The 19,599-nt window shown below is 52.1% G+C and overlaps 1 protein-coding gene and 1 long non-coding RNA gene across 3 annotated transcripts in view; both read left to right on the top strand.

The window, feature by feature from the left end:
* The window catches only part of GRM7 (glutamate metabotropic receptor 7), a 216,983-nt gene that overhangs the window by 174,047 nt on the left and 23,337 nt on the right, over nt 1–19,599 (top strand). The gene's annotated exons all lie outside the window — the stretch shown is intronic.
* Nucleotides 10,489–11,070, top strand: LOC128813800 (uncharacterized). Its single transcript, XR_008439183.1, has 2 exons — nt 10,489–10,574; nt 10,747–11,070. It is a non-coding gene; the product is annotated as an uncharacterized LOC128813800 (long non-coding RNA).

Here is a 19,599-nt window from a genome sequence, read left to right as displayed (position 1 = left end):
GGGGACACTGGGGACAGGGACAGCAGGGACACAGGGAGAGGGACAGCACCTGGGGCCCTCCACACACAGCCACTGCACAGGGGTCTCACGGGGGGCTTTGCTGGACAGGACTCAGCAGCTTGCAGCCCAAGGAATGGGGATGAGCCCCAGCAGCAGAGAGCAGCCCCTGCTGTCCCTGTCAGCACGTCTCAAAGGCTCCCGGCCAAAACGTGCCTGCAATTCTCACTGGCAGCACAAACCCCAAATGGCAGAAGATGGTGTCCCTGTCCCCATGTCCCTGCAGGGCTGTGCAGCCCCTGGGCTGTGGGACCCGAGCTCAGTGCCCAGCCCCAGTGCTGTCCCTGTGTCCCTGTCCATGTCCCCATGTCCCTGCAGGGCTGTGCTGCCCCTGGGCTGTGGGACCAGAGCTCAGTGCCCAGCCCCAGTGCTGTCCCTGTGTCCCTGTGTCCCTGTCTGTGTCCCCATGTCCCTGCAGGGCTGTGCAGCCCCTGGGCTGTGGGACCCGAGCTCGGTGCCCAGCCCCAGTGCTGTCCCTGTGTCCCTGTCCATGTCCCCATGTCCCTGCAGGGCTGTGCAGCCCCTGGGCTATGGGACCAGAGCTCAGTGCCCAGCCCTAGTGCTGTCCCTGTGTCCCTGTGTCCCTCCCTGTGTCCCTGCAGGGCTGTGCAGCCCCTGGGCTGTGTGACCAGAGCTTAGTGCCCAGTCCCAGGTGCTGTCCCTGTGTCCCTGTGTCCCTGTGTCCCTGTGTCCCTGGAGGGCTGTGCAGCCCCTGGGCTGTGTGACCCGAGCTCAGTGCCCAGTCCCAGGTGCTGTCCCTGTGTCCCTGTGTCCCTGTGTCCCTGTGTCCCTGTGTCCCTGTGTCCCTGGAGGGCTGTGCAGCCCCTGGGCTGTGTGACCAGAGCTCAGTGCCCAGCCCCAGGTGCTGTCCCTGTGCTCCTGGGGCTCTCCCCCTCCTGCCCTGCCCAGAGCTGTGCTGCAGGGGCCTTGCAGCTTTTCTTCCTTTCCTGGCACTCCTTTTGGGTGGGGGTACAGGGATTGTGCTTTTTGGTGCTTGCCACTGATTTCCTGTCAGATATTTCCCCTGGAAAATATTGTGCCTTAGCTTAGCCACGCACGTCTGTGCTGAAATGGAAATTGCACCTGCTGAAAAATCTCATGCAGCATGATCTCTTAAACTGAGCAATGGGGTTATATATAACACTCTGGGTTTCAGTGGATGGATTTATTTTATTTTATCGATAAATACAAGCATAATGTTGTTAGGTAGAAGGCATATTGTAAACACCTGCCTTGTTCAGGGTAGAGAATAACACCTCCAGCAACAAAAAAAACCAAACCCCTAGCAATGTGCTGCAGGTAATTCATAACAGGTGAATAATTCAAGCAGGAGCTGTTGCAGCAGGTGGAGGGAGGCGGGCTGGTGTGAGGAAGGCCAGAAATCCCAGTTTCTCCAGGATGGAGATGAGCCGTGAGGCACAGGGGAGGCGGCGCGTGGTGAAAGCAGATTTCAGACCTTTTTACAGCTTGAGCTCACTCAACCTGTTTCTTTGTCCACACCAGAAGAGGAGAGAACACGTGGCTGGCTGTGGTTTCTGGGTCAGCTGTGATTCCTGGGTGTTGTCTGGTGATGCAGCACGTGGATCCCACGGCGCTGCACTCCTGGAGTTCCGTGGCTGGGGTTGGGAGCTCCCAGAGCTCCCAGAGCTCCCAGAGCTGCTGCTCCCTGTCTGGGCACTCTGCAGCTCTGGGGGCTCTGTTGTCCTCTGTCGAGTACAGGTCCTGAAAGTGCTGTGTGAGCTTGGAGGAGCTCTGGGGCAGGGCCGGTGCTGTCTCTGCTCAGAAAGCTCCTTCCTTCAGTGTGTACCTGACAGACAGCCACTATGGCTTTTAGCTGAAGGAGGGGAGCTTTAGACTGGATATCTGGGAGGAATTCCACCCTGTGAGGGTGGGGAGGCACAGGGTGCCCAGAGAAGCTGAATATTCCCCAAAATCTCATTCTCTCAGATTGTGTCATTGGGCTGATAGAGAGAATGTCATCATTATATTTCCATGTTTCATAGAGGTTCTGCTGTGATTGCTTTTATTTAGTAATTGTGCTAAGATTAAAAAAATACATTGCTGCATGTGTTTACAAGGCAGTGAGAACTGTCAGTGTGCTCCTGAAATACATCCTGCCAGTGGGATTCTTCTCTTGAATGATCTTCAGGGCTTTTTTCAAGTTAAAAAAGTTCTAATTGTGCCTCTGAGTGAGGGGTGGCTATTGTTCAGCCAGCGAGGTTGTCCTGCCTGGGAGCTTTATTCTTCCTGCAGTGAGAGAAATAGGGAAAAGTTGAAATAGGGAAAAGAGCTGTCACCTTCCATCAGCTTATTTTTGCATAACTTTCAGTTGTAAACAGTTGGGGTATTGGAGAAGGGGGGGTTTGAAGGTTTTGTAATGAAATTTGAAGTCTCTAATCCCATCAGCTCTTCCACCTTCCTTCTTGTTTCTCTCTGGTTTTTTTTTCTGGTTTTTTAAAATGCCCCTTTTATTCAAATCAATAAGCAGGGCAAGTCAGGCATATTTGGCAGCAACACTTTTACTTATTGTGTTGAGTGTTCCATAAATACTGTAATTTGAAGGCACATGCAAAATGGGTCCTTGTTCAGATTAAATAATGTCACATTAGCACAGGAGCACTTCAGTCTCTGTTCTATTTTTTGGTGGAACTAAGTTACCCTTCAATTCTCTGTAACACAAATACCAATTAGCCAGGTAGGACACACTTTTATTTTCTCCCTTGGGAAGGCTTGGGCTGACAGTTGCTATAGCAACTCTACATCTGTGGATTTGGGAGTTATGAGGAATTTAATGCAACATTTGTTGGAGTTTCACACTGTTGGATTGTGGAGAAAACCAGGCTTTGAGGCTCCCAGGGAATGTGCCTGGGTCTGCCATGATCTGGGGCTCTCACAGGGACAGTGTGGATTGCAGCTTTTGTTTAATTTTTTTTTATAATTTTTGTTCAAAGGAGGATTCTGTTAACAGGAATTTCTCATTGATGCACTTTCACTTCACCCATCCCTTCATTATCTGCATGTTCAGATGCTGAATTTCTTAATTTTATCCAGCCTCAACTGTATCCCTGAGAACACCCTGGAATTCAGGGATCTGGCATTAGAGCTGTCCTGAGTCAAGCCTGAGCTGAAGAGCAGCTTCACCTCATTGCAGTCCAGACCTCCAGGCTGGAGCCACGAGGTCTGGAGAGCCTCAAAGCACAGGGTATTCAAGAAAATCCACTTTTGTGGAGTACTGGAGTTCCACATTTTAACTGAGGAGAAATTAGGTGTTCATTGAAATCTAGAAGTGAAATAACCAGTGGAATTTTTGGAAGGCTGATGGCCTTCACTACAGAAGGGATCCTGGCCTAGGTTTTTATCAGGCTGTATAACAACACTGCTGAAAAGTGTACAAAAACCCTTGTGAAAACCTTTGAGTGCCTGTAGAGTTTCAATTCTAATTTCTGTAGAACTAAACAAAAATTTTAAGCACAGCTCCTGGGTAATGTTCTCAGTAAGATTTCCTTTATTACCTTCTGCATTCATTTGGCCTCCCCAGTGGGAAGGGAGGCTGTGACCAGTCAGAGCCCAGCCAAATTAAGAGGTTTTTAAGGTGTCACTGTGCCAGTGGTTTAACCCTAAACAGGAGCTCAGGGTTTCCAGCTGTGTCGTTGAAGTGCTGCAGGAATGCCAGGCTCTGGAGCTGCTGATCTCTGCCTGTTCTCCTCTCCCTGCTGCTCTGGGGGAGCTGTGTTCCCTGAACAGACACTCACAGACCCAGCACACCCCTGGCCAGGGCTGGCTTGTGGCCTCTGAGGCTCCTGGAGGAGAGAACATCCCAGGGAATATGGGATGTTCCTGGCTGGGCTGGTTCCCAGCGTTCACTCAGGACTCACCAGGAGCTCTGCCACAGCTCCCTCTGCCACCAAGGCTGGCAAAGAGAAAGAAAAACAGCAAGGAAAAGCTGGTGCCAAAACTTGGGCACCTGGGATCTGTGGGTGTCCCACACCCTCACACTCAGCTGCAGCAGAGACAAGGGGGGATTTGGCACTGGGGCTGGACACGACAGGGGTGGCTGGGCAAGGAGCCTGTGCTCCTCACGGTGGTGCCCTGAAAAAGACAAGGACACTTTGGTAATAATAGATTACCCACAGCGCTGTATTCCCAAGTCAGGGCTTTCCTGGGAAGGAGATTCCTGCCTTTGCTGGCTCCTGTCTGGGGGATCTCCCACCCAAGCTCAGCCAGGCAAGGGGAGGCTGCAGGGCCGCTGAAAATGCAGCTCTGTGCTGTGCCTATAGTCAAGGCAGGTATTTAAAGGCAGGGAAGAGCACACGTGCACACTCTGAGTGAAATAAGGGCTGATTGGAGTAATTAGATCCTCCTCAGAAGACCATAAATTAACGGTGATTATGATTCTTGAAAGAACAGAAGCAGAAGGTACCCGTAGCGTTGCTCTGCTTTATCACATTTGCTGCATTGTAATGCTCCTTTAATGTTAATATGTGCTTTTGTAGTAAAACCTAATTGCAAACACGGAGCAGGCAGAGCCCAAGGCCACAGTCGTGTTCCACATAATTGCCTGGGGAGGGGGGCTCCCCCAGCCACCAGTGCCACCAGCAGAGCCTGGCAGAGCAGGCACGGCGCTGGGCAGAGCTGGCAGAGGCTGAACCATCGGCCCACGGGTGAAATGTTCAGCTCTTGGAGCAGGATCTTTGCCATGGAGCAGCAGCAGCACCCTGGGGGCTGCTGTCTGGCGGGGGAGATGGGTTCAGTTAAGCAGAAGTGACTTCATTCCTGTCCCCAGGGTGCTGCTGTGTCACCAGGGGCCCTTTGAAGCCTCAGAGTGGCTGCTTTGATGTCTGATGTTGGCAGTGAGGGATCTCTTTGCTGTGGTAATTCCAGCCTTTTCCATTCCCAGCTGTGCTGAGGAGACAGAAAAAAAGAAATTATTTGGAAGATGGGAACATAAATGGAAGCCAGAAAGGAGAGGGCACTACAGAGGTGGAAATCACAGAATATTCTCAGCTGGAAGGGACCCAAAGGAACCACCCAGCCCAGCCCCTGGCCCTGCCCAGACACCCCAAATCCCACCCTGGGATCCCTGGCAGCTCCTGGAGCTCTGGGGCTGTGCCCATTCCCTGGGGAGCCTGGGCAGTGCCCAGCACCCTCTGGGGATGAACCTTTCCCAAAATCCAGCCTGTGCCTCCCTCCGTGGCACTGGTGCAGCACTGGCAGCTGGACCCAGCTCCTGCTCAGGCTTCTCTGTCTCCGCTGTGGCCCGTTCACCACGAGCCCCAAGTGTGGACAGTCTCTGTTTGGCTGGAAGAGCAGATTTGGGAATACTTTGGTGCTTTTCCACCTGTGAGCCCAGCTGTGGCAGAGGCACCTGCCCATGGCTCCCAGCATCACCAGCTCGGGGCAGGCCACAGCTGCCCCTGCCCCGTGCACACACATGAGGTCACTAAAGGAGAAGTGGGGAAGGAAGATCTCTTTTCCCCCTGGAAATTCTGGTGCATACTAACTGCCTCTGGCTAAAAAGCAACACAATTTTTAAAGGAAAAAACGTGTAGGTGTTTAATGCGTAGTGTTGACACATACTTTTTTTGTTCCTCTTTTTTTTTTTTTTTTGGAAAACGTAGCATTGCCAGGAGGGTTTTACATCTGAAAAGCCAGCTCTGCACAGGCCCCTGGCAGCCCTATCAACAGTTTTTATCTGCAGCACAAACTGACAGCCCCTCACCGGGAAATAATTGTGGCTCCATGGAGTCCAGGGCAGTAATTACTGTGTTGATGAAACTTTTCTCTTTGCTTGCCTTGTGATATCTCTGAACGTCAAACTCACTGGGCTGACAGCATAATTTCCCCAGCAGAGCTCTCGCATCGACCATGCCACACTGCTGGGCGGGGCTGGGAGGTTTTCCCAGTTTGCTGAATTCTTGAGGCAGCCAAGGGAAAAGCTCGGCCTTGCAAAGCCCTGTCTTGGGATTAACACTGGGCTTGGGCTCGGGGCAGCCACCCATAGGAAGTGTGGCTGTGGAGTTACAGAATAGCTCTTCAAAGCTGGTCAAGAAGGGATCAGTCACAGAGTAACCCGCCGCAGGCAGGGGAGGCTCAGTTTGTTTGGATGTCAGTGCAGTTTGTGGTCGTGGATTTCCACAGGCATCGTGAAACCATCCTTGAGAGTGTCCAAGGTGTGGATGTGGCACTTCAGGAGGGGATGTGGTGCTGACCGTGGTGGTGCTGCTGGGTTGATGATGGGATTTGGAGATCCCAGAGGTGACTCTATGATCTTAATGAGTATTTTGAATTTCCTGGGTATGCAAGGCTTAAGGTAAGTGTACCACAAAGATGGTGTGGCTTCCCAGGGGGACTGACACGTCCCTGCAAGCCTGATTCTCCTCCAGTGTGCCTTTTTGAGGAGAGCCCCATTTCAGGGGCTCGGGTGGGGTGTTGTGGGTCACTCCCTGTGCCAGCCCCTGCAGGACTGTCCCCTGTAGGGTCAGCCAGAGGACAGGGGGCTCTGCTGGGGCTGGGGGATGGAGCTCAGGGCGAGTTTTGCTGCAGGAAGCCTGGGCTCCCTTTGCTGCTGCTTTGTTTGGAGCAGAGTTCATCACCCTGCAGAGCATCCCGGAGCTCTGGTGCCAGCCCAGCCCGACTTGAGAGAGCAGAGCACAGCCAGGCTCTGCCCCTCTGTGGTGCAAACACAGGCTGGTATTTGGAGGCAGAAATAGCAGCTGCTGACTCTGAGCTCACCAGCAACAACGCCAGGCTGTGGAGGGCTCCTTGGGTACAATGGGAGTTATGCAGATGTTTCTCAATGCTCTTGCTGAACGTGGATGCTGGAGTCAGGGTTTGGTTTGATCCGGGCTTTCAGCAGAGAGAATTGGTCCCTGAGCACCTCTGTCCTCTCCTGGGAGTGGGTGATGAAAGCAGCCTGCAAAGGGCCCCAAGTGGGGTAGCCCCTGCAGAAGGAGCATCCTTCATGGCTGGGCTGGCAGCTGGAGTGGAGATTTCCTTCTGTTTGTTTTAGAATAAGCAGGGACAAAACGGAAGGAGCAAGGAAAACTGCCAGGAGAGGAGCAGGAAGGGCCAGGGGAAGTCTTGCTTGGAGAGAGCTCGTGGGATGGGTGTGACAGAGAGTGACTTCCCAGGGGCACTGCCAGGGCACCATCCTGCTCCAAACCACTGTGGCTGAAGAGAACATTCAGCCTTGGAGTCAGCAATTCATGGAATATTCATGGGTTGGGTTGGAAGGACCTTAAATCCCACCCAGAGCCACCCCTGCCATGGCAGGGACACCTCCCACTGTCCCAGGCTGCTCCAAGCCCCAGTGTCCAGCCTGGCCTTGGGCACTGCCAGGGATCCAGGGGCAGCCCCAGCTGCTCTGGGCACCCTTGCCAGGGCTCTCACAGGAAGAATTTCTTCCTGATATCTAATCTAAACCTACCCTCCTTCAGCCAAAAGTTTCCTCCCAAATCAGTAAATAATGCTGAGTTGCAGGCACTGGTAAGGGAATCTCCTCTCCACAAAGCAGGGCCTCAGTGGATCTGGAGAGAGATCTGTGGGAGATGCTCTGACACAAAGAGCTGCTCTGCAAAGACCATCTCCAGTCTAGCAAGGCCAGTCCAATGCAAAGCAAAAGGTAGGATTCTCTATACGTAAGAGATGGATGCAAAAATATTGACTTGCAGGATTTATTTGTTGTTTTAAGTGGTTTAAGCAGGCATGTAATAATAATATAAATAGAAACCATCATGCTCAGTCATAGAAATTGCCTCACATTTTGTCTTTGAGGCAGAAGGTTAAAGAGAAACAACAATAAATTCTTGTAGACTAAAGCAAAGAATTTGCATCCCAACCCTACCATGTCAAAAGTGATTTGGGGAGTGTTTATATTTCTGCAGTAACAGCTTTTCTTGCACTGTTAATTGCTCATTAACCACCATCCATTCAGTCTTTAACTGCCTCTGCCACAGCAGGGAAAGCTGAGGTTTAGCCCTGCCCAGTCTCACGGTTTCACCAGTGAAAAATAATGTGTGTATTGTAAATTGAATAACTCGAGTGTTCCCAAGCTCTGCACTGGCCTTACCTCTAGAGACACTTATTTAAGAGAGTGCAGAGGGAGTAGGAGGACAAAACATGCAATGAACAATATGCTCTCATCTTCCTCTTGTTCCCTCTGATTTACATCTCCAGCATCAGAGCAGCCTGTAATGTTTAATGGAGATAATTAAATATCATTTGCAGACAAGATAGCTCTTTTTAGTGGTGGAGCAGATCCTGCTGAACAACGGAGCTAGCAGCAGTAATTCACCAGTGAGCTGGAGAGGAGATGCACTGGGAAGCTCAGCAGACTCTCGTAGGTGGTGGGAAGGAAAAGCAATGGAAATCAATTCCTTTAGCCAAGGTGCTTAAATGTGATTAGGGCTGAAGAAAGTCTTGTGAAAACTGGTATTAGGGAGTAGTTAAGATTTATTCTGGTGCCTTAATTGGAGGACCAAGGAAGTCAAGTGATTTGATTCTCCAGAACTTGGGAATCAATGTTGCTTTAGCGGGTTTTATTGACTGGAAGATGAACTCTGATAGCGACTGGAGATAAGGAAAGGAGGTCTGGGCCTGCAGATGTCCCCGCTGGTGCAGAGCGACCGAGCCCTGCCTGGGCTGGCTCTGATCAGCATTTCCTGGGGCACAGCCCAGCCCAGCCCGGCCCGGCCCAGCCCAGCCCAGCCCAGCCCAGCCCAGCCCAGCCCAGCCCAGCCTGGCTGTGTGTCCAGCAGGGTCTGTGGCTCCAGGGCTGCCCACAGCCCAGCCCGTGGCTCTGGGCTTGGGAGGCAATGCCTGAAACAGCACGGACCGGGTCAGGTCCCAAAACAGCATCGACCAAATCAGGTCCCAGAACAGCATTGACCAAATCAGGTCCCAAAACAGCATTGACCAAATCAGGTCCCTGTAGAGTGGCTCAGCTCAGCTGGGCTCAGAGCAGAACCCCGGCTCGATGGATGCTCTCTGTCCCAGCTCAGAGCAGAACCCCAGCTCGATGCTCTCTGTCCCAGCTCGGAGCAGAACCCCAGCTCGATGAATGCTCTCTGTCCCAGCTCAGAGCAGAACCCCAGCTCGATGCTCTCTGTCCCAGCTCAGAGCAGAACCCCAGCTCGATGCTCTCTGTCCCAGCTCGGAGCAGAACCCCAGCTCAGAGCAGAACCCCAGCTCGATGCTCTCTGTCCCAGCTCAGAGCAGAACCCCAGCTCGATGGATGTTCTCTGTCCCAGCTCGGAGCAGAACCCCAGCTCAGAGCAGAACCCCAGCTCGATGGATGCTCTCTGTCCCAGCTCAGAGCAGAACCCCAGCTCGATGCTCTCTGTCCCAGAGCTGGCAGCAGGTTGTCCCAAATGCAGTTTGTGTTTGCAGGCTCCTGGAGGCTCCGTCCCGCAGGATGAGGGGCTGCAGCTGCTGTGGCTGTGCCGTGCAACAGGGCAGCAAAGGGCTCTGGGGAAGGGTCACAGCGCTGAAGGCACCAATAACCAGGCTCTGCTTTTTCATCCTGTTCAAACTTACCCAATCAGTTACAGATTCACATTTCTGTGGCTCGCTACCTTCTGTCAGGCCACGGGTGAGTTAAACACGTGAGCTGATTTGGGCGTAAAACTCGGGTTTTTCTCCCCAGATTGCTCTCAGTCTGAGCGCCCCAAATGAAGCTGCTGACAGGCAGCTCTGAAGGACGGGGAGTGAACTGCGGTGTTAGCTCGGGGTCTGACTGACTGCCGTGTGGGAGGTGACTCGGAGTGATCTGGGAGCTGCTAATGAGGAGCGGGAGCTGCGCTGGGGACGGGATCACCTCGGCAGACCGCGCTGGAGAATGCTTTGGGTGCTGCTGGAAATTGTCCCCGCAGCGGCACATCTGAGATGGAGATTTGGTTTATTCTTGCAAGAAAAAGGCAGTGTTGGATAATTAAGAGAGAAGCGTTTCCCTGGTGCTCTGGCTTAGCCTTGATGCACACGGGTACCTCACAAAGATACGGGGGATTGTGGAACGCCTGGAATTTGGCAGGTCCTAAAACGATCGACTTTTTGTAATTAAATCTCATTTAAATGAGCACCTAAATGATCTTGTATTTTGTGGGATTACCCATTCCCAGTTTAGCATAACAATAACCGCCCATCTGCGTGTCACGGAGCCCGAGGATTGCGCAGAGCCGGGGTAGGAATTGTGATGCACTGGGCAGTTGCCACGGCAACGCTGTTCTAATTGTGACAGGAATTGGCTGGCTCCAGTCACTGAGTTAATTAAATGCAAACTGGCACCGCTCTGAAGGAACAGCGGAGAGGAGGCACAGCTCCGGTGCCCGGAGATAATCCCACAGCCTGCCCTGCTCCCGGGGTCTCTCCTGCCCGCTGCTCTCCCGTGGGATGAGCGACGAGGAGGGGCCCGGGCAGGGCGGCAGGGGAGAGGGGCTGGCACAAAGCTGGCGGTGGCACAGAGCCTCGCAAAGGGCACTTTCACCGAGGGAGATGCTGCTGGTTGCTGGCAGAGCGTGAGGGTGAGCTGTTGGGGTTCATCGTTCTTGCAGGGGCACCGAGCAGCCGTGTGTGGGTCCAGCCCGTGTGGGGCTTCAGCTGCTGCCCACACCCCGTGTCTGACCATTCTTTTTCTATTGTTTCGACGTTTAAATTGCGTTTCTTTAATACAAGGAGTTATTTTCCTTGTGCCAGGGTCTGAACTGCTAAGGATGGCTGGTCAGGAGCAAAGGCTTTGCTGCCTTATCCAGGAATGTTCCGTTCTTTCAGCAGCTCTACTACACCCCCTGTTCACTTTCATCTTTCAGAAAATGAAATCATTTTCCTGGAATGGTTTGAGTTGAGAGGGACCCTAAATCCCACCCAGTGCCACCCCTGCCATGGCAGGGACACCTCCCACTGCCCCAGGCTGCTCCCAGCCCCAGAGTCCAGCCTGGCCTTGGGCACTGCCAGGGATCCAGGGGCAGCCACAGCTGCTCTGGGCATGCTAATAAATAAAGACATGAATAAATAACCCAGTTATTTGAATAACTGAATTGCTGACTGCTCTGGGTACTTGACTGCAGGCTTTAGTCCCCCAGCACTGTGGTGCCAGAGGACATGTCCAGCCATAACAAGTTTTTTCTAAGTAGCCAAAGCAATATGTAAATGCCCTGGTTTAACTAATAATTACATTATTGTTTCAAAAGTCACTGAAAAAATGGCTTGCTTCATATATATATACATTTGTCAGTGTTCTTTATTGCCAGTGCTCTGCTCCAAGGTCTTCAAAGAGAAGTAATAAGTGTAGGATTATCCTTTCCCTCTCCCCCTCCTGCACTGACACTGGCTTGCACTTCAAATTCCCCTGAAGGTCTCCAAGCAGAATTAGATCTTACTTTGTATGCAAATATATGGAATAGATTCTCAGTATGGGCCTGGGTCAGACTTCACTGACATTGAAAGATTGCAGCTGACTTTTTGGGATCTGTAGCGCTGGGGGAACTGAAGTGACCACAGTCAGGGCTGGGGCATGGCCAGGGCTGGGGCCATCGGTCACCTCGTGGGCATTGGCTGGGCAAGGAATGTTTTGTGGGATTGGTTTGAGGTTCTGCACACTGGTTGAGCTGGGAATATACTGGGAATATACTGGAATATTCTGGAAATCAGTATAAAGGGCAGCGGTGGGGTGACCCTCCCTGGACGTGGCACTCGGGGCTCTGGTCAGGGTGACAAGGCAGGGATCAGCCAAAGGCTGCTCTTGCAGGTCTTTGCCAGCCTTGGTGACTGTGTGATCCAGCACCCCCAGGGAAGGGCTGGATGGAGGCTCCTTCCCCTCACTCTGCTCTGAGGGAGCCATAAAGGAGGGGTATAGTAAAATGTGGTGAACCCTGGATGCAGGGAAGAAATGCTGATGTCTGCTCCAGATGAGAAAGCTGAAGGATAGCTTCATTAAAACTATACTATATTACATTAATATGCTATTTAAAGAGATACTGTCCTATTCTACATACTCACTTCTTACTCCCCTCTCTAACTCACACTCATGACTCTGCTGAGACCCTGAGCCACAGCTGGATCCCACTGGGCACTGACCCCAAACAACCTTCACCAGAACCCAACCCAGCAATCCCTGCAGGTGAACAATCTCCACACCACATTCCACATGGGCAAAACAGAGGAGCAAAGATAAAGATTGTTCTCCCTTCTTCTCTCTGTGCTTCTCCTGAGAGACAGAATTGTGTCTGTCTGTCCAGAGAATGGGAATGCCACAGAGGGGCACAGGTTGCACGTGAAGTACCTGCTCCCAGAAATGAGCACCCTGGAGTGGCCAAACCAAGAGGAGGTCGGGTGAGTTTGGCAGCAACCATCCCCAGCTGGTGCCAGCAGTGCCTCCCAGGGCTGTGTGCCCGGCAGCTCTCACTGCAGTGCCCCATGATCAGCTGCACACATCCAAGGCGGGTGAGTGAGCAATGCGGGGTCACAGTGGTGTGGTCAGTGAAGATCTGGCACCAGCTGTGCAGGGGAATAAGTTTTGTTCTTCTGGGAAGGCCAGAGGATTTCATTTTGGGTGGGGGAAGGTTTGGGGTGAGATTTTGTGAGCCTGGTATGTCAGGAGATGGAGGATGTTCGGTTGCTGAAGCAAGTGGAGGCAAAGGGAATTTATTAACTGGAGTGTCTCAGAAAAAGAGCAGTTTGATCTCGGGGAAAGCCTTCCAAGTGGGCCAGACTGGCTGGATATAAATCAAGCGTTCATATGGCTGGGTCAGGGGAGGCAGAACTGGAGTGAAAGGACAGAAAAAAGGCGTTGAAGCTGGCTGGGTAAGATGAACCTTCTGTGGGGATCTCTGCTCTTGTTAGGAGCACAGCCCAGGCCGAAACTCCTGGGTGTCCATCTGGCAGGGCTGCAGGTGGATGGGTCAGGAGAGCCTGAGTGGGTTGGGCACCCGATTGCAGCTCAGATTGAAGCCCAGTCAGGGCAGGAGAAACCCTGTCCTGGGGCTGCCTTGCACTGCTGGCCTGGGTAGCCCCTCTTGTGAGGCTGGCCTGAGGCTTGACTTGATTCTTTTGCTTTGTTTTCTCAGCACTAGCTTACTGTGTGTGACTGGGGAACTCTTATCAGTGCTTGTATTTATTCTGGATTTTGGATTTAATTTAGCAAGGCCTGAGTACCTGAAGTGAGAGGGCTGCTTGCTGTCCTAACGTGAGGCTGTGTGATTTACTGGGCAGTAAAACAAAACTGCAACCTCCAGACTGGTTAAAGAGCCCGAGTGGAGAGAGAAGCATCAGGGCATCTGTGCCTCTCCTCTCCAGGCTGTGAATAACGCTGGCAGTGTTTTCTGTGCTGGCAAGGCAAAGCTGCAGCTCCCAGGGCTGCACTCGCAGAGTTCCCATTGCCATGACAACCTGGGCACATCCAGGAGCTGCTCCAGGAGCTGCTCTGGCTGAGCCCGGCCTGGCACTGAGCCCCCCGCGCCTCCCCCAGCCCAGGATCTCACCTGCCCACACCCACGGGGTCCCTGGGGGTGCAGAGCCGGGCTGAGAGCCACAGGAGCTCCTGCTGCTGGGTTCCATCCTGCTGTTGCTCAGAGGAGGAGTCCTTGTGCTCGAGCTGCTTCCTGCCTTGCCTTCCTCCTGCAGCTTCCTCAGGGCTCCGTGCAGAGGAGGGCAGAGCAGTGTCTGGTCCCTGCTGTGGCTCCTGGAGCTTGCAGCTCCGGGTTTGGAATACCAGAGTCAGCTCCTCCCCAGTGTGCCCCAGCCCTGCCCCTGCCGTGGGAAACCATTCCCCTTGTCCTGGTGCATGTTCTTCCCCACACTCTGGGGGTTTTTACTCCAGGGAAAGGCACCTCCAGCGTGGGAAGACAGAGGAACCTAGAAGTTGCTGCAGGTTTTCCAGGGAAACCCAGACATCACTCCAGGTTCTCCTGTCTTGAGCACTAAATGCCAGCACCTCCTTTGCTCTGATGGAGCCTTCTTGAAGAACATGGAATTCCTTAACCTGGTGATCAGAGAGGTTCACCTGAACACATGATCAGCACGAGGTTAAGCATCTGAGGGTGTTTTTTTAAAAAAAATACCTTTCTATTCGTCAGGATTTTCTGACTATTTCTTAGCTCCATGTATCCCAGATGACTGCAGAGTGAAATTCCAGAACCCTGGGTGGTTTCTCAGCGTGCAGATTCTTCAGAACTGATTTATTGCACATGACCATTTCTGGAGGCCATCCCATTTTGAGCTGCCCATTTCCTTGCCCATCTGTGTGTTTACTTACACGCACATTAACCTGCTCTTTGTTTGTCTCTTTATAATCAATACCTTCCACTGATATTCCTCGTGCTCTTTCCTCCATCTCAGGTAAATGGAGTTGTCTTAAAATCGTTTGACCTGAGTTTATTTTCTGTTCTGGAATGCTGTAACAGTTTAAGAAAAACTGGGAGAGAGCTTTGTCTGGTGTTCACTGTGCAGCTGTTTGGTAAGGAAGGAGTGTGTGTGTGTGGGGAGGCAGCCTGGCCTCCATCCTTAAAAGCAATATTTGATCCTGGGAATATTTCTGGGAAGTTCAGGGCCCAGCCAGGACTTTCTGCTGTGCTGGATGGCCATGGTCAATCTCATGGAATGCTTCAGAAGCTTCCACAGCTCCTCTCTTGAAACTGGGGATGGGGATTTTGGCACTTGCAGATGTTGGTGATTGCAGGGCTTGGAGAAACCTGGTCCAGTGGGGCCATCGTGTGCCCCAGGAGCCAGCCCTGTGCCAGTCCCTGCACTGTGCAGTGCCCACCACCCTGCAGAGACCCAGCCCTGGGGTCTCACGTTATTGTCCTCAAAATCTCGAACTGAGGGTTGCAGGGTTGGTTTTTTCTCCTTTTACATTGAATTATTCAACAGCTGAAGTGAGTAAAATTAAAGATTTCTAGACTGGTGACGTTTGGAATATAAGAAGGATAGCAAAATCTGTTTCATTTGAACTCTAATCTCTGGTCATGTATAAAATGAATAAAATGCAATAAGTGTGGAGAAATATGATTTACAACAGCAGCCAGAGTCTGGCTCTGAATACCCGAAAATGCCAAGATTGTGTGTCAGTCAATTTAGCAGTGCAGTGGCGAGGGGGAGCAATGAAATGAAGGCATGCTCTTTTTCCTTTCCTTTTTTTTGTTTTTTTGTTTTTTTGGAATAAGTGGCAGATGAAGAATTATTTCTAGCTCAAAAAAGCCAAGTGCTCAGCCCGCGAGAGAGGGAAAAGCCATTATTTTAATAATAGAAGTGGAGGATGTACATTACTCGTGCTGCACTTTGTGTTTGTCTCTTTTAGTGATGTGTAACTTATTTTAGAGCTATGATCACAAACAGCAGTGCCAAGCAGGAGATGGCAGACAGTTCTGAGGACTGATAATGGGGTTTCTGGAGCTCTTCCCTCTGGCTGTGCCTGGAATCCAGGCAAGCCCCGCTGTGACTGAGGTCTGGGTGAGCCAGCAGCAGGGGTGGCAGGTGCCAGGACACCCCTGCTGTGGGCACACCATGGCTGATCCTCACCCACTGCAGACTCTGTCCCTCCCCTGGGGACATGTGGGAAGGGCAGGCAGGAGAGAGGCGTGCAGCTGTTCTGTCCCTCCGTGTGCCCAGCCAGGCCAGGGATCACAGCCCACCCCTGCCCCCCGGGGACCCCCGTGGGGCACAGGACCCTCAGCCCAGCAGGGGCAGCAGGCTGCAGAGCTCAGTGCCAGGCACGGAGCAGCAGGAGGCACCCAGGGGAGGCAGAACTTCTCCTGCCCAGTGCTGGGGATGCACAGAGCTCGCTGCAAACCTCCCCGTCCTTGCAGGGTCACTTCTGCACATCCCTGACTCTGCCCAGTTCCTGTCCAAGGACAGGGAAATCCAGGGAGCCACCAGCTCCAAACACCTCCAGTGCTCTGCTGGCCTGAGCCAGGGCCAGCCCTGTCCTTTTCTTGGTGAGCAAGTCCCAGGTGACTCCAAGCAGCTCCCGGGCACCTTCGTTGTCTCTGAACCCTCCACAGAAAGCCAAGGCAGCTCTTTCTGCAGCAGAGGAACCTGCTGAGTGTTGGCTGTATGACCCTGTGACTTGTGGGATTGCCTCTGACACTGCTGCCCTTCCTCTCTCAGCCGTCAGCTGCTGTTTGAAAGCAGCACTTGCTTTTTTCCATTGCTGCTCTGTCCAATTATCTGGCTAATTTAATTTCCTTCCAGATAAGCTGTTAGAGTTTCTCTCGCAGGCTGGAGGGACAAAATTCCTCCTCTCTGCATCTGTATCAGAACCCTCAGAGCAAGTGCTTCAGCATTTGCTATTTTGTATTATCACACAAGTTATAGAAACAACCCAAAAATGTTTATTTTTGGTGCATGCAAATTTCTTGCATAAGGAGGTTCCTAATATAAGGGAACAAGCTGTATAAAATATTTAACTGGAATAACTGAGATATTTAAAATACAGACATTCACTTCAACTCTCCTCCACACGTTTGCCTGTGAACCACAAGCTGAAAAACTCGATGTGCTGGGTGCTCTTGGGACGTGAAAATGAATAGTGGCTCTGACAAGGTGACATCAGGAGGAGCAGTTTCAGCGTGCAGGCACTGGGAATTGGGAATTTGTCCTTTTAGTCCTGTTCACTCCGTGCTGGCTGCCTTTGTGGGTGGCCCCTGCAGGTGGGACTCTCTGGGAATACTGAGGAGTGGGGTTTCCTGTGGATGGCTGAGCCTCCTGCTGCCAGGAACATGCTGGGACAGGATCCCTCACACATCCCTGCATCCCGGGCTCTGGAATGCTGCCACAGGGGCTGGGACACGATTCTGCCCTCAGCAAGTTGGTCTTTTAGATGCTTCTATTTGAGGAATTCTCATTCTGTTGGCATAAATTGTTATTGGGAATGAGGAATTGTTCCCTGGGAGGGAGGTGAGGCCCTGGCACAGGTGCCCAGAGCAGCTGGGGCTGCCCCTGGATCCCTGGCAGTGCCCAAGGCCAGGCTGGACACTGGGGCTGGAGCAGCCTGGGACAGTAGGAGGTGTTCCTGCCATGGCAGGGGTGGCACTGGGTGGGATTTAGGGACCCTCCACCCAAAGCACTCCGGGATTCTGGAATGTGCAGCCCATTCCCTGAGCCTGGCATGGGGCACTGGGGTTCTCTGGGCACCCAAGCACTGCCAGGCTGCACAGCAAGCAACCTCTGAAAGGACCTTTTGTGACCCTGAAACCCTGTCCCAGCCTTCAGTGGCACCTCTGTAGAACTGCCAAGCACAGGATTTCTAGTGAAATGCTGGGACTGGTTCCCTGCCACCCCGCAGCCATCCCACAAAGGCTCTCTGTGCCTGCCTTGCTATTTCTGCTGTGATAGCTGTGATCAGCACAACTCCTGTGATTTGTTTGTAGGTCAAATGTGTTTATAGGCCTCGACACTTGTACAACTCCCTGAGCATCTGCAGCCCCTCGGGGCTGCTGTCCCACCTGGCCCTGGGTGCTTTCAGAGGGGCTGCTGGCACCTCAGCAGGGGAACTGGTTGTGTTCTGTGGGGGAAGTGCACCCCGGCAGAGATCCCTGAATACCTTCCAGGATTTAAATCTTCACCCCACCGGGGAACCTCTGGCTCAGCTGGTTCTGATCCTGGGCCAGGGCTGGCAGGATCCTGCCTGTGCTGCTCCCATTTCCCTGTGCAGCCCTGCAAGGACGGAGCTGCCTGAGCCTTCATCAGCCAGGAGCTGTGGGGCAGCAGGAGCGGGGCTGGCTGCAGCAATGAGCAGACAGGACTCAGTTCCTCCACGCAGAAAAGCCTGCTCTTTATTCACACAGCTGATATTTATAGGAAATACCAGAAGGCACCGTGTTAAACCTGGGTGGTTAACAATCCACCACAGCTCAGGTTATTGGTCACTAAATGCCCTTTGTGCCTGCCCACCAAATCTTCCTGTTCTTGGATACTTCACAGATTTTGTTCACCGATTCCCACGGGACAGCTTGCTTGTTTTTCCCAGGTGCAAATGGTTCTCTGACCAGGAGGGTTTGTTCTGCTACCTGCTTTCATCCTTACGATTTTTCACGTGGAGGTTCCAAGCTGACTGCAGGCTCAGCTAGAGCAGCAGGGCCCAGACTGTATTTTGTAATATCTCTACCTGCATGCAGCAGGTGCTGGCACGTGCAGATGGGTTTGGGGCTCCCAGTGAGGGTCCAGAGCTCCCGAAGGAGGGGCAGTGCCCTCTGCCACCCCTTGCACTCCCAAATGCCCGAGGGCACATTTGCATTCAGGTCCTTTCAGTCCCATGGTTTTGCAAGCACACAGCGCAGGGGAAGCTAATTTTAATTTTTATTAAAAAGTGTTTCTCATTCTTATGTTTGCACAACATAATGTAGAGAATGAGATAGAATCTCCAGATGACCTGGAAAAGCCTTCTGGGAGATTTATAAACTGTCTACTTCATCTGTAAGAACATTTGTTTTAATTCCCATATAAAAGTGAGATAAATTGGCTTGTAATAGCACGAGTCCAAAAATATCTCAAGTTACCACTTTATTTCCATATTGCAACATAACACAATTCAGTGCATAATTAGAAAGCTGAATTAGAGAAGAGGAGCAGTTGCTCTTGATTAGACTGAAGGCAAAGCTTTAGCCTGCAAAAAGGGTTTCTGACTCCTAAAGGGACTTGTCAAAGCTCTGCAGCTCTGAGTTAAGTTCTTCTATAAAGTGTAAGTTCAGTTCTTCTGGCCCAGCAGCTGGAAATCTCTCCTGGGTTGGCAGAGACAGAGGCCTGATCCTGCAGTGCTCTGCTTCCCAGAGAAATCACAGTTCATGCAAAATTAGCCATTGATGTATTTTGTTCTATAAAAATTGCCCGTTATTAGATGTGTGTATTCCAGACCAGTCCCATTTTCTCTCAAGGTTTTGAAGGCAATTTTTGTGATTTGCATGAATAAGGCAAGAATCTGGAAAACATAAAAATCTAAAATTCAAATGGAAATCACTTATGTGAAAGCAGTGATAAAATCTAGGTGCTTTTGCATGTGAATGATGTCCTCGGGGTTGCGTTTTCTCCAGTGCCTGCTTCAAAGTCGCTGCACTTGCAGTGCAGTGGGTGAAATTAAAATCTGTCAAAAGTCAGAGTCTGCTTGAGAGAGAAGGAGATTTGAGCGAGGACGACCCTTCAGAAGGGTTTGTCCTTCTGTCCTAGCAGCTATGGCTTCAAACCCTCCCGGGGGAGACCAGCACCAGATTTTGGTTTTAGAAAGCTTGGATTTCCTCTGGCAACATTTCCAGTCATGGCATGGGACCCTAAATCCCACCCAGTGCCACCCCTGCCATGGCAGGGACACCTCCCACTGCCCCAGGCTGCTCCAGCCCCAGTGTCCAACCTGGCCTTGGGCACTGCCAGGGATCCAGGGGCAGCCCCAGCTGCTCTGGTACCTGTGCCAGGGCTGCCCACCCTGCCAGGGAGGATTCCATCCTCATAAACGCCCTTGGGCTGGAGGGTGCAGACCCCAAAAGTCATTCCCAATCTCCCACCCATCCCTGCCCTCTGGCAGTGGGAGCCATCCCCTGTGCCCAGTCCCTCCAGCCCTGGTAA

The sequence above is a fragment of the Vidua macroura genome, chromosome 13 (genome assembly GCF_024509145.1).
Source record: "Vidua macroura isolate BioBank_ID:100142 chromosome 13, ASM2450914v1, whole genome shotgun sequence".
In the NCBI taxonomy this organism is placed as follows: Eukaryota; Metazoa; Chordata; class Aves; order Passeriformes; family Viduidae; genus Vidua; species Vidua macroura.
This window is presented reverse-complemented; position numbering and strand designations above follow the sequence as displayed.